The 11,356-nt window shown below is 40.6% G+C and overlaps 1 long non-coding RNA gene across 1 annotated transcript; it reads left to right on the top strand.

Annotated features, from left to right (window-relative positions):
* The first annotated feature begins 662 nt into the window (after positions 1–662).
* Positions 663–2,161, top strand: LOC143491436 (uncharacterized). Its single transcript, XR_013125200.1, has 2 exons — positions 663–1,150; positions 1,235–2,161. It is a non-coding gene; the product is annotated as an uncharacterized LOC143491436 (long non-coding RNA).
* Positions 2,162–11,356: the final 9,195 nt, after the last annotated feature.

The raw sequence follows: 11,356 nt of genomic DNA, 5'->3' as shown, positions 1-11,356 counted from the left end.
GACAGACATCTAAAGACTCTTGGGTGACTCTGCGTATCGGCCACTCGCTTAAAATCATCCCGACGAGCTCCGAATCGCCATTTGTTGAAATGAAGATGGTTCATAACTTTTGTTTAAAAATTATGTTGAGTGAAATACTAGCCGACATCCAGCTAGACAGCTCTATATTACTAGTTCAGAATACTGTTTAGCGATAACGTCGAATTAAGATTATAGGAGGGTACGTGAATCTACAGTGGTAGACCGTTAACGACAGCACTAAATTTAAAGGGTTTATTATTATAGATGTATGGTTATCAGTGAATGGCCATCAGCGTCATTTAAACCTCTGCGAGCGAATGGCATCGCATTTAGTATTTGCAATTTGTAGTATATTTCGCTTTGTATTGGTTTATATTGTTAGTCTAGATTGTCAGCCGAGCGGCTCCCGACATAATCGTTAAACAGCATCCTGAACTCGTAGTTTGGAGCTGTCGGTCAGCTCCGAATCGTTCACCCAACATAAATTAACAAACAAAAAATATAAACCATCTTCATTTCCACGAATCCTACAAATGCGATGCCACTCGCTCGCAGTGGTTTAAATGACGCTGATGGCGTGATGAACGTTCACTGATGAACAATCTGTAATAAATCTGTTTTATGTTGTGACGTGAGGGTGAAGTGTTATCAGTGGGAGGACACTTGATGAGAAGAGCATTTTATATAAGGGGTTTCACATTTAACATTAAATTAACTACGTTAATATAATAGAAGACACACGGACAGCACGATCATGATGAAGCATGACTAAACTAGACGACACCACAAACCACTACAGCGACACAACACGGATTGTAAATGACAGCCTTATATTTATTTATTTGTTTATTATTGAATATTTGATTATTCTGCTACCTCCTGTTATCGCTGAACTAAACTTTCGGCACGAGACTTTCAGCGCGAGCTCTTCAGCGCGAGTTCTTCTGTGCGCGTTCGATGTACGTTGCTCCAGAGTTTGAAAAAACACAAGAACAAACGAATTACTTGTTATATTCCTTGTTGACACTTGTGGAAGATATTTTACTGTAGTTGGCTTCGTTTTTTTTGTGTTGTTGTATGTCAAATGTAAAACAAAGTTCAAACTTAGCGCCCTTGGAAGCAGAAGGAGGTAGGAAGAAAAATTGCATTAATCCAAAAGAGTGATTTATTTAATTTAAAACGAAGGGAGATGTGATTGTTGTTTTGTTTTCAGTAAGAGCTGCGGCTCATAACATAAAGTTGAGTTCATGTGCAAGTTTGCTAGGAGTGACGCATTTAAAGTTTGGACCCTGTTCTACACATTATCTGTGAGGTATGGTGCTAGGGCATTTGTGTTTATTTTTTATTTTTTGCCACATTTTGTAGTTTTCACGGTGTCAAATGTCGGTGGCGAAAGGAGGAGAGAATAAAGATACACCAGTCGAAGCTCCGAGCATTGTTTGTGTGATTAATCCAAGTGGTCCGCTACACGGATGACTAAAGCGAACATACCAGAGAACGAGTACAGATAAACACGAAAACACTCAAACTTACCCATGCACAGTGGCGTGCACAATTAGACCCCAACTCTGCCCTTTATCAACGAAAGTGCCCTTTTGAAACTTCGTTTTTTATTATTATCATTTTACTGAGGTCGGTTTGAAATGATCTTTTGAAAACCTGAGCGATTAAAAACAATGCCCTGAAATGCGCCACCACCTCGCACACACCCGACCTCTCTATTCCTTTGTCACACCAGATGCGCTGCAGCAGCAGTTCAGTTCAGCGAGTGGAAGGAAGCGTCTTCAGCACAGCACACACGCTCACAGATAGACTTCTTCTCCCGTCCCCACCAGCCAGGTCACATACACATCAAGTCAAATCGTACCGTTTGTCCTCTAAGCCCAACGTGAAATCATTTTGTTGTGCAGTAAAATGTCTCATACAGCACCAAACTACTAAGCATTTTTAGCCGATGGTCACCTGATAAACTAGTCGCACTAGCCCAAATCAGTGATAGATAACGTGAGGACGACCACATACAAATAATTAAGGTAGAGTTTGCAAATCTATGTGTTAAGCTGAACGTTTTCTGTTGTATACGTTTTGTTAGGCAACATAAATTAACACATTCGTTTGTGAAAGAAGAAACGGGAAGTTCCCCATTACCTGTGAAAAATGTCCATCTGCATTCGTGTAATGACAACAGTCAGTAGCCTATAACTCATTCTCGTACTTTTTGGTCTTTTTACTGTCTTAATTGTAAGCCTATATTGATTTACTAATTGCAAAATATATGCAACAATGCCTGCAGACAGTGGAGGGTAAACAGAAGTTAACTGAAGGACAATGACTATAGTTAATATTGGATATGGATTTTATCAGTTGGCGGTGTGACTTTTTCCATTGAAAACTCACGTTTAGAGAATGTTACTAATAAAAGTCAAATTTCATTCAACATGCGCTTGTAATTTTTTTATAATGAATTGTTCCACGTGCGCTAAAAAGTGCCCCCCCCCCCCCTTCCCCCCAGCACTTGCCCCCCAAAATGTCTGTGCACGCCACTGCCCATGCACACACCACATACTCTCATACAGAACACATACTCTTTAACGATAATGTCGAATTTAGATTAGTGGTAGACAATGAGTGGCAGTAGCCGCTCGGTGGTTGATGGCTGATGCTGCGGTGTTACGTGAACTGTGGATTTTGGGGAGGTTGTTTTCTCTTTCGGTTAATTTTGGTTTAACAGGTGGATTGCCTCGGTACGGGTGGATTATGTCGGCCAATCGAAGATCGTGATTTGGATGAGGGGGAGGATATTCGGCTTCATAATCTGCATGACGGAGTTGCTGGAAGTTGCCGGGAGGCGACGCGAGCATTTATTGCCTTTACGGTTGTGTGTGACTTTTGAGAAACTGTAGCTCATGATTCTCATGTGAGAGGTGAGGGTTTGTGCGATAGCTTTTGTCATGAATAGCGTTGTGAAAATCGCCACCATGGAGTAAGAACGTAGTAGCATGTGCACAATTATATAGACACCCATGCAGGGATATTTTATAAGAAACACCAGTATAGAGGCGGGCACCGTGTATGTATATTTGTTTGAGATTATCGTCGTAGATATATTTTCTTTATTTATGTTAGTAAGGTGTGAGTCTTGCTTTGTTAACTTAGTGTAGTATATTTTGTTTGTTTCTTTTCTTTGGTGCCGTCTACTGCTCCTTTCCTTGGTTGGTTTATGGTCAATCGTGTATTTTTGTACGTACGTGTCTGTTCAGTGTTTTGCTGCGTAGAAAAGGCTCTTCTACCCATTACCACTCTGCAGTAAAGCGTTTTCTTACGTATCCGTCTGGTTTTCGCGTTCTTCTTTAATTTCATCTTGTCCACTACGCACATGCTACTACCCCACACCCCAAACCTAGACCCATGACATCGTGGGGTCGTAACAGACGTAATCTAGACTAACAATATAAACCAATACAAAGCGAAATATACTACAAATTGCACAAATACTAAATGCGATGCCATTCGCTCGCAGAGGTTTAAATGACGCTGATGGCGTGTAGGAACATTCACTGATAACCATACATCTATAAACCCTTTAAATTTAGTGCTGTCGTTAATGGTCTACCACTGTAGATTCACGTACCCTCCTATAATCTTAATTCGACGTTATCGCTAAACAGTATTCTGAACTAGTAATATAGAGCTGTCTAGCTGGATGTCGGCTAGTATTTCACTCAACATAATTTTTAAACAAAAGTTATGAACCATCTTCATTTCAACAAATGGCGATTCGGAGCTCGTCGGGATGATTTTAAGCGAGTGGCCGATACGCAGAGTCACCCAAGAGTCTTTAGATGTCTGTCAGCAGAGGCAGGCGGCGTTTCTGGACAACGGAGACCACAGTCACGCAGCACTGGTCACACTAAGTGCCACGATTATGTGGCAGCTGCCACAAGGTGCCATTTCTGGGTGGCACAGTGGTCACTTTCGTGCTGCTTACATGCTACTTACACGCCAAACAGGGACCGCACTCTTACAGGAAATTTAGCAGAAAGACGCGCCTCTTAATGACCTCTGATATGTTTTGTGATTGGCCAGATGCAGTTCGATTAGCTCTGAGTTTGTTTGCTCATCCTACATATCCCGGATGAACCGCATTTCAACCTGAACCTGAATTTCAACCCGAACCTGAATTTCGACCTGAACCTGAATTACAACCCGAACCTGAATTTCGACCCGAACCTGAATTACGACCCGAACCTGAATTTTGACCCGAACCTGAATTGCGACCCGAACCTCAATTGCGACCCGAACCTGAATTTCGACCTGAACCTGAATTTTAACTCGAATTTTTGCATACCTGCGAGGATTTTACAGACTGTTTTTTCAAGTAATAATGATTTCAGGTTCAGGTTCTGGTGACACTATAATAGCTCCATATTACCCGCAAAGCAGCGGAGCCGAGCTGAAACTTTAGCACTAAGCGTTAGCTTGATGAAAATAGCGAAGCCAAAAATATTGGATTTTTTCACACAGTCTACATTTCTGTCGGACCATAAGAGGACACACTCATTTATAAAGTTAATTTTAATGGGATCAAAAGTCACTCATATACATACTAGGAAACTTGGTAAGGTTCGTTTCACGTCCGCGTATTCGGAATTATTTATTTATTTATTTATTTTTAATTTGAAAAGTTTTTATTTCGGTTATGTGCTCCACAATCAAAAAGAATATATATACCAACAAACAAACAAAACAACAACACAACCTCAGTTATAAATAAACATATCAGCAAAATACATATAACCGAAAAGGTATAGGTTGAAGCTTGTAGCTTATTATACCTACCCTTTTTACATTAAGCCATTCTCATAATTTGTATACCAAAGCAAAGTCACAAAATAACATTAAAATAAATAATAAATAAATGAATAATTAAATATCACCTAATCCATATATAATCATTGTACAAGTTTATAAGAATTTACTACCTTACTCTTGTACATTTTTTTGAATTTAGTTACTGAACTACACATTTTCATTTCCTTACTGCAATTATTCCACAAAGTTAACCCCCTAACCGATACACATCTATTTTTTATATTAGTCCTTGCTCTTATTTTTTTAAATCTACTTGCTTCCCTAAGTTCATACGTGTTGTCTCTAATTTCAAATAACTTCTGTATACTGTTAGGAAGAGAATTTTTTTCTGCCTTATACATTATCTGTGCAATATGTAAATCAACTATATCATAAAATTTTAGAGCATGTTTTTTAAGAAACAGTTTATTGGTTGATTCATAATATCCTGCTTGGTTGATAATTCGCATTGCTTTTTTCTGCAGCATGAAAATTGGATGTGTGTTCGTTTTATATGCATTTCCCCATATCTCCACACAAAAGGTCATGTGTGGAACTATTAAAGAACTGTACAGTATATATAGTGAATTTTGATTTAAAATATGTTTGGTTTTATACAGTATTGCAATAGTTCTGGCCACTTTAGTTTTTACATTATTTATGTGTGGTTTCCAACATAACTTATTATCTATTATCACCCCCAAAAATTTATTTTCGTACACTCTTTCAATTTCAACATCATCCATACTAAGTTTTACCTCAGTTCTAATTTCTCGGTTACCAAATATCATAAACTTTGTTTTAGTTAGATTCAATGATAACTTATTAATATCAAACCATCTCTTCATAGTACTTAATTCTCTTCCTACTGTATTCAGAAGCCATTCCAGTTTTTCCCCAGAACAATATAAATGTGTATCATCAGCAAATAATACAGTTTTTAATAGATTTGAGACTTTACAAATGTCATTTACATATAATATGAACAGTTTAGGCCCCAACACTGAACCTTGAGGAATACCACAAGTAACATTCAATAAGTCAGATTTACTATTCCCTATTTGCACATATTGATATCTATTGCTTAAATAACTTTTGAGCCATAAGTATGCTACCCCTCTCATTCCATATCTTTCCAGTTTTTTTAACAATATATCATGATCAATTGTGTCAAATGCTTTTTTTAGGTCTATAAAAACTCCAACTGTATATTCCTTATTGTCTATTGCTGTAGCTATGTCTTCTACTTGTTGCATTACTGCCATTGAAGTTCTTCAATACCTTTAAGTTAAAAGTGCCAAAATATGCAAATTTCTATTTCTGGCACCCAGGGGCGATTTTAGGATCTGGTCTTTAGGGGTGCCCAGCCCCCAGTGCTCACAGAGGCACAATACCAAAGTATTGCGCAGGTGCAGAGCAAGTTTTTTGCATAATATAATATTTAAAAAATGTGTTGAGCGCTCTAGCACCACTAAAAATACCCTAGCCTCGCCCCTGCTGGCACCCAAGACAAATATCTACAACTTTGTTTACGTCAGAAAAATATGTATTTTACAAACATGTTATTTTAAATATACTCCTGTATTTATACCTTGCACCAATGTGTGGTGGTCAGTTTTTGTCAAATATTTCAATAGCTTTTAAATGGGCCATCATAATTCCACAAAACAAGGCTGTTGATTAGGATTCACTTAATGTACTATAACTTGTTTTATGCTATTATGATTTATGATAAAAGCTGTTGAAACATTTGACAAAATGTGCACTTAATATTTATACAACTTGTTTTTATCTTATGAAGAATCGTTTAAAAATTATTTAAATCTTTGCTGAAAAACAGAGTGCGCAGTGCTCTGGGGCCTTTACGATCACCATTTTGTCCATGTTAAGGTCATTTGTAGATGGTAGTACATTTAAAATAACATGTCTAATTCTGAATATGAGAACATGAAGCGAACTTAACCACAGTTACAAGGACGAGAGACATCAGTCATGTTGGACGACAGAGATCCTAAATAACAGCTGACCTGATGTGAGTGTTGCAATGCTTATTAGTTTATATTATGGCACCTAGAAAAAGTTATTGGCACCTGATTTTTTCCTTTTAGGACCTTCTGGCTCCTTGAGTAATTTTTTAGTCTGTAGCCCAGCATGCGAACCATCTTGTTGCCAGGGTAACCACCATTTGTTTACCCTTTTAATTTGTTATAACATTTGTACTGTATAAAACTGGGTCGCGACTTATACACGGTCTATTGCTGCATTCAAGTGGAAGTCGAGCAGTAGATTTCTCCGAGGTGAAACTCGATTACGCGACTTGCTCGCGTTCATGTGGTTTGTGTGTGTGAAATGAAAGAAAAATGGAGGCTGTCGAACGTTTGTTCGTCGCTTGGCTAATCCAGTATTTACAAATTGCATACACGTCAATTCATCACGTAATGTACACGATACTTAACAGTAGCTGCCACTATTCATAAATGTTTATAGGTATGTGAACAAAATTTAAAATAATGCTATTCTGTCAGCAAAACGTTAGCTGTTGATTTTAGTTTTTTAACACAAATGCAGCAAAAATATGTGTTGATAATAGAGGTTTAAAATAATGTTACTATTGGAATTAGCGTATGAATTGTACATCATTATTTAGCATCTTACTGTTAATGTACTGTTCAGCCATTTTGGAAATAGCGTTTACGTCACAACTCGGGCAGTTCGTGCTGCATCGAAAATCTCCGTGTCCGACTTCAGCTTCCGACATCAGAGGGTGTTCATGTCGTGCCCTCTGGTGGGAAACTCGGTTTTCCCATAAAACCGACACCACTTGAATGCAGCATATGCTTCAAGTACATTTCGTTCAATTCGCTAAATTACGAACTAGCTAGCACAATTTGCTAACCTGAGAGGATTTAAAGTAGTTACTTGGATTTCTCCGCATGATGATGACCGGATTTTTCTCCGGTCGCGCCGTCTAAGCGAGGTCAGTGATCAAGCGCGCCGTAATAAATCGCTGTTTTCATCCCAGGAGCTTCTTCCCAGAGTTTTGGTAATATGGCGTAATTGAATGTCCGCTTTCTCTCATCCCGTTAGAAGAATTCGCATTTCGCGCTGTTTCTTTTTGAGCCTGCTTGAAATTTAACTTCGCGTTTACATAAGTACATAAGTGGACTGTTACAATATATTCTTGTTTATTGTTTCCTTACGTTTTATCCCAGTATGTACAGTTTAAGGTAGTTTTTTAAGACAACGTGTTGGTCCGATGATCACGGCGGACACGGAAAAGAAAAACTAGCCACATGCTAAAACTAGAGCACATTTCTTGATCACAAGATTTCCTTTTGTTTTACGTTAATTGCATTAAAAATAGGGCCGATTTAAATTTGAATATCTTTGGACTGGCTTGATCAAATTTGACAATTAAGGCATCTTTTGTTGTTATATAGTGCTGCATCTAATAAAACTATTTTAAATGTGATTAAGTAATGTTGAAAAAAATGTCCAAGTGACTATTTAAAGTTTTAAATGTTTATTTAAACATCTGGCTAGCTAGTCAAATATCTAACTGAGCTACTTACCGAATGAACTGCAAAGAACTTGACCCAAATGGTCTGTTACAACAATTTACTGCAGAACAAGACATTGAGGTTCGGTATAAAGACACTTTTGACGTTTTACAAAATAAACAAAGGTAAAAGGTTTTAATACTGCTGTCTGTTGAGCGCGTTCACGTTTGAGCGTCTGGTATTAGATGTCAATCAACGCAGCTATTATTAACTGTCAATCACCTTATCGCCACACCCCTTTAAGTAACACTTAATAACTTCTATAAAATCTGTTTATCGTAGAGAAAACACTGGGAGAGATACTAACGCAAAGGGGTGTTATAGAATTGACAACATATAATTGCTCAAGAAACGTATTTTACGTGTAATAAAAAGTCAAACTTTTTCGTCCAGCCCGTTCACTTTTGCCCGGTTCACACTACACGATTTTAGGGCAGATTTTTCAGTCGTCGACAGTAGCCGAAAGTTTTTTTTTGTAGATCGCCTACAGAAACTGTGGTCGGAGGCAAATCGGCAATCACTCGTCGCTTGCTCAGTCGTGTAGTGTGAACTGCTGAAAGACGCTCGCCGAGCCGTCGCCGACTCATCGCGGACGACCGGCAGATATCTAGCATGTTTAATATCTAGCCCAGTCGGCGACTGATAGTCTCCGTGAGCCCGCGTCGCCGATCAGTCATGTAGTGTGAAAGCCACAACAACTGAAAGACTCACGATTACAGCACAACCAGTCGTGTAGTGCGAACCGGGCATTACATGGGAATGGGCGGGGTTAAAAGTTGTCCTGCAGCCAGTCACTAGAGGACAGCTGACACACGAGGCTTCACTTTTCACTCGTGTCGTCCAGTCCACTCCACACGGTCTCTGGTTACTAAGTAACGCGTTACTAACAACACTGGTGACGTCACAGTTAAAGTGACTATAAAAGGAGCGGCCGCTGTGTTTAAAACGACAGACGACGTTTTTGATAATTGCAGCGCAATGTTTCATGCGATATACGCAATCAATTGGACCGTGAGAGAACTGATGAGCGTAAGTTCAAGTTTCTTTGAGATGGTACCTTAATTCCTAGCTCCTCGGTTACATTTTAACTATTTATAGTAGGTCTAATTACAATTCAGGGGTGGGTTTCCCGAAACGTTCGTAGCTCTAAGTACTTCTTAACCTCGTACGTTTCATACGAGGTTACAAAGTACTTAGCGCTACGAACGTTTCGGGAAACCCACCCCAGGTTGTTGCAAAATAGAATGTGTAAATGATTTATCCAAAATGACTATCATGAAGTAAGCGGCACTGGCTTTCATGTCGAAAGTGTTCATGATGCTGTTTTACGTCAGGGGTGGAGACAGGTAATTTTATGGGGAATATGTCTTTAGCTTTTTGTGTGATTAAGTGTAATCACCTGTATATGCGTGATAGATTTGGTAAAAGTACAAACCTTTCTGTTCCTCAGCTAAGAAGGGCTCCCCAGGATGCCGTGCCGGCCCCCCAGGATGCAGCGCCGGCCCCCCAGGACGCCGCTGCCCGTCTCGCCGCCCGTCGCGCAGTCGCCGATCACGGAGGCGCCGGTGACGCATCTACCCGTGTCCAACGCCAGAGGATACCCCCAATGTTCCTGTGGGCGCCGCACGTGTTCCCGAGGCTGGCGCTCGTGTTCCCGAGGCAGGCGCCTGTGTTCCCGAGGCCGGCGCCCGTGTTCCCGAGGCCGGCGCCCGTGTTCCCGAGGCCGGCGCCCGTGTTCCCGAGGCCGGCGCCCGTGTTCCCGAGGCTGGCGCCCGTGTTCCTGAGGCCGGCGCCCGTGTTCCCGAGGCCGGCGCCCGTGATCCCAAGGTAGCCACGCCTGTGACGCCACCCGGGACCCCGCCTGTGACACCGCCCGGGACCCCGCCCGTGATGCCGCCCGGGACCCCGCCCGTGACGCCACCCGGGACGCCACCCGGGACCCCGCCCGTGACGCCGCCCGGGACCCCGCCTGTGACCCCGCCCGGGACCCCACCTGTGACGCGGCCCATGAGGCCACCCATGAGAAACTCTGTGTTTAGTAGACTTGCCTCAACTTTTTCAAGGATCTGTGAGATGTGTCATGAAAATCATCTTTGCTTAGCAGCAAACTTGGCAACAATATATTTTAATTATACTTAGTAGTAAAGTTTATATTGATATGATCAACTTGATATGAAATGGTTTTCAATGGTTCTATGGAACATCTATGGAAGCAAAGATTACTGAAAGAGCAGGCAGATGGGAGAAGAAGCGGCATATAAGCTTGGAGTGCAGCAGTTATTTTCAGATCTCTACCTCTTAGGGTGGGGAGCATATACATGCATTGTATGTGTGGGGTCTCCTAAGATATCTTGGTACAAATAAAGCTTTGTGAAGCAGTAGATTGGTCTGTTGTTTCTAATTATTTCCTTCTGCATCAACAAACACGCTACGCTGATGTACTGAAGAGAAGTTGAAGCACAAAAAAGGCAAGGAAGATCACCAACTTAAATGAAATTTAAAAAAACGACAATAAATAGACTGCTCCTTGTTCATTAATCTACTGAACCATGTGACACTCATTCAAAACAGACCTGTTGGTCACACGTTTGTGGATATGCACACTAGTGTTGTCATTGGATTGATAATTTCCTATCCAACAATTCAATAATAACAGTACTGCACTTCCTTACCCAAAAATATGGTAATTTCCTAGCTTACTTACTAATCTACCTACTTATCTCCTCGTTTACCTGTGTAAACTATACGATGCACGACACGCGATTGAGCCGAAACTCGGCCCGATCAAAAAATAGTCGCACGAGTGAAAAATCGGCTGAAAATGGGCCACAAATCGCACAGTGTACGCCCAGCTTTAGTTAACAATATCTAGCTAGGTTAGGCTGGGCGTACACTGCGATTTTTGGCCCATTTTCAGCCGATTT

Source organism: Brachyhypopomus gauderio, chromosome 2 (assembly GCF_052324685.1).
Source record: "Brachyhypopomus gauderio isolate BG-103 chromosome 2, BGAUD_0.2, whole genome shotgun sequence".
In the NCBI taxonomy this organism is placed as follows: domain Eukaryota; kingdom Metazoa; phylum Chordata; class Actinopteri; order Gymnotiformes; family Hypopomidae; genus Brachyhypopomus; species Brachyhypopomus gauderio.
This window is presented reverse-complemented; position numbering and strand designations above follow the sequence as displayed.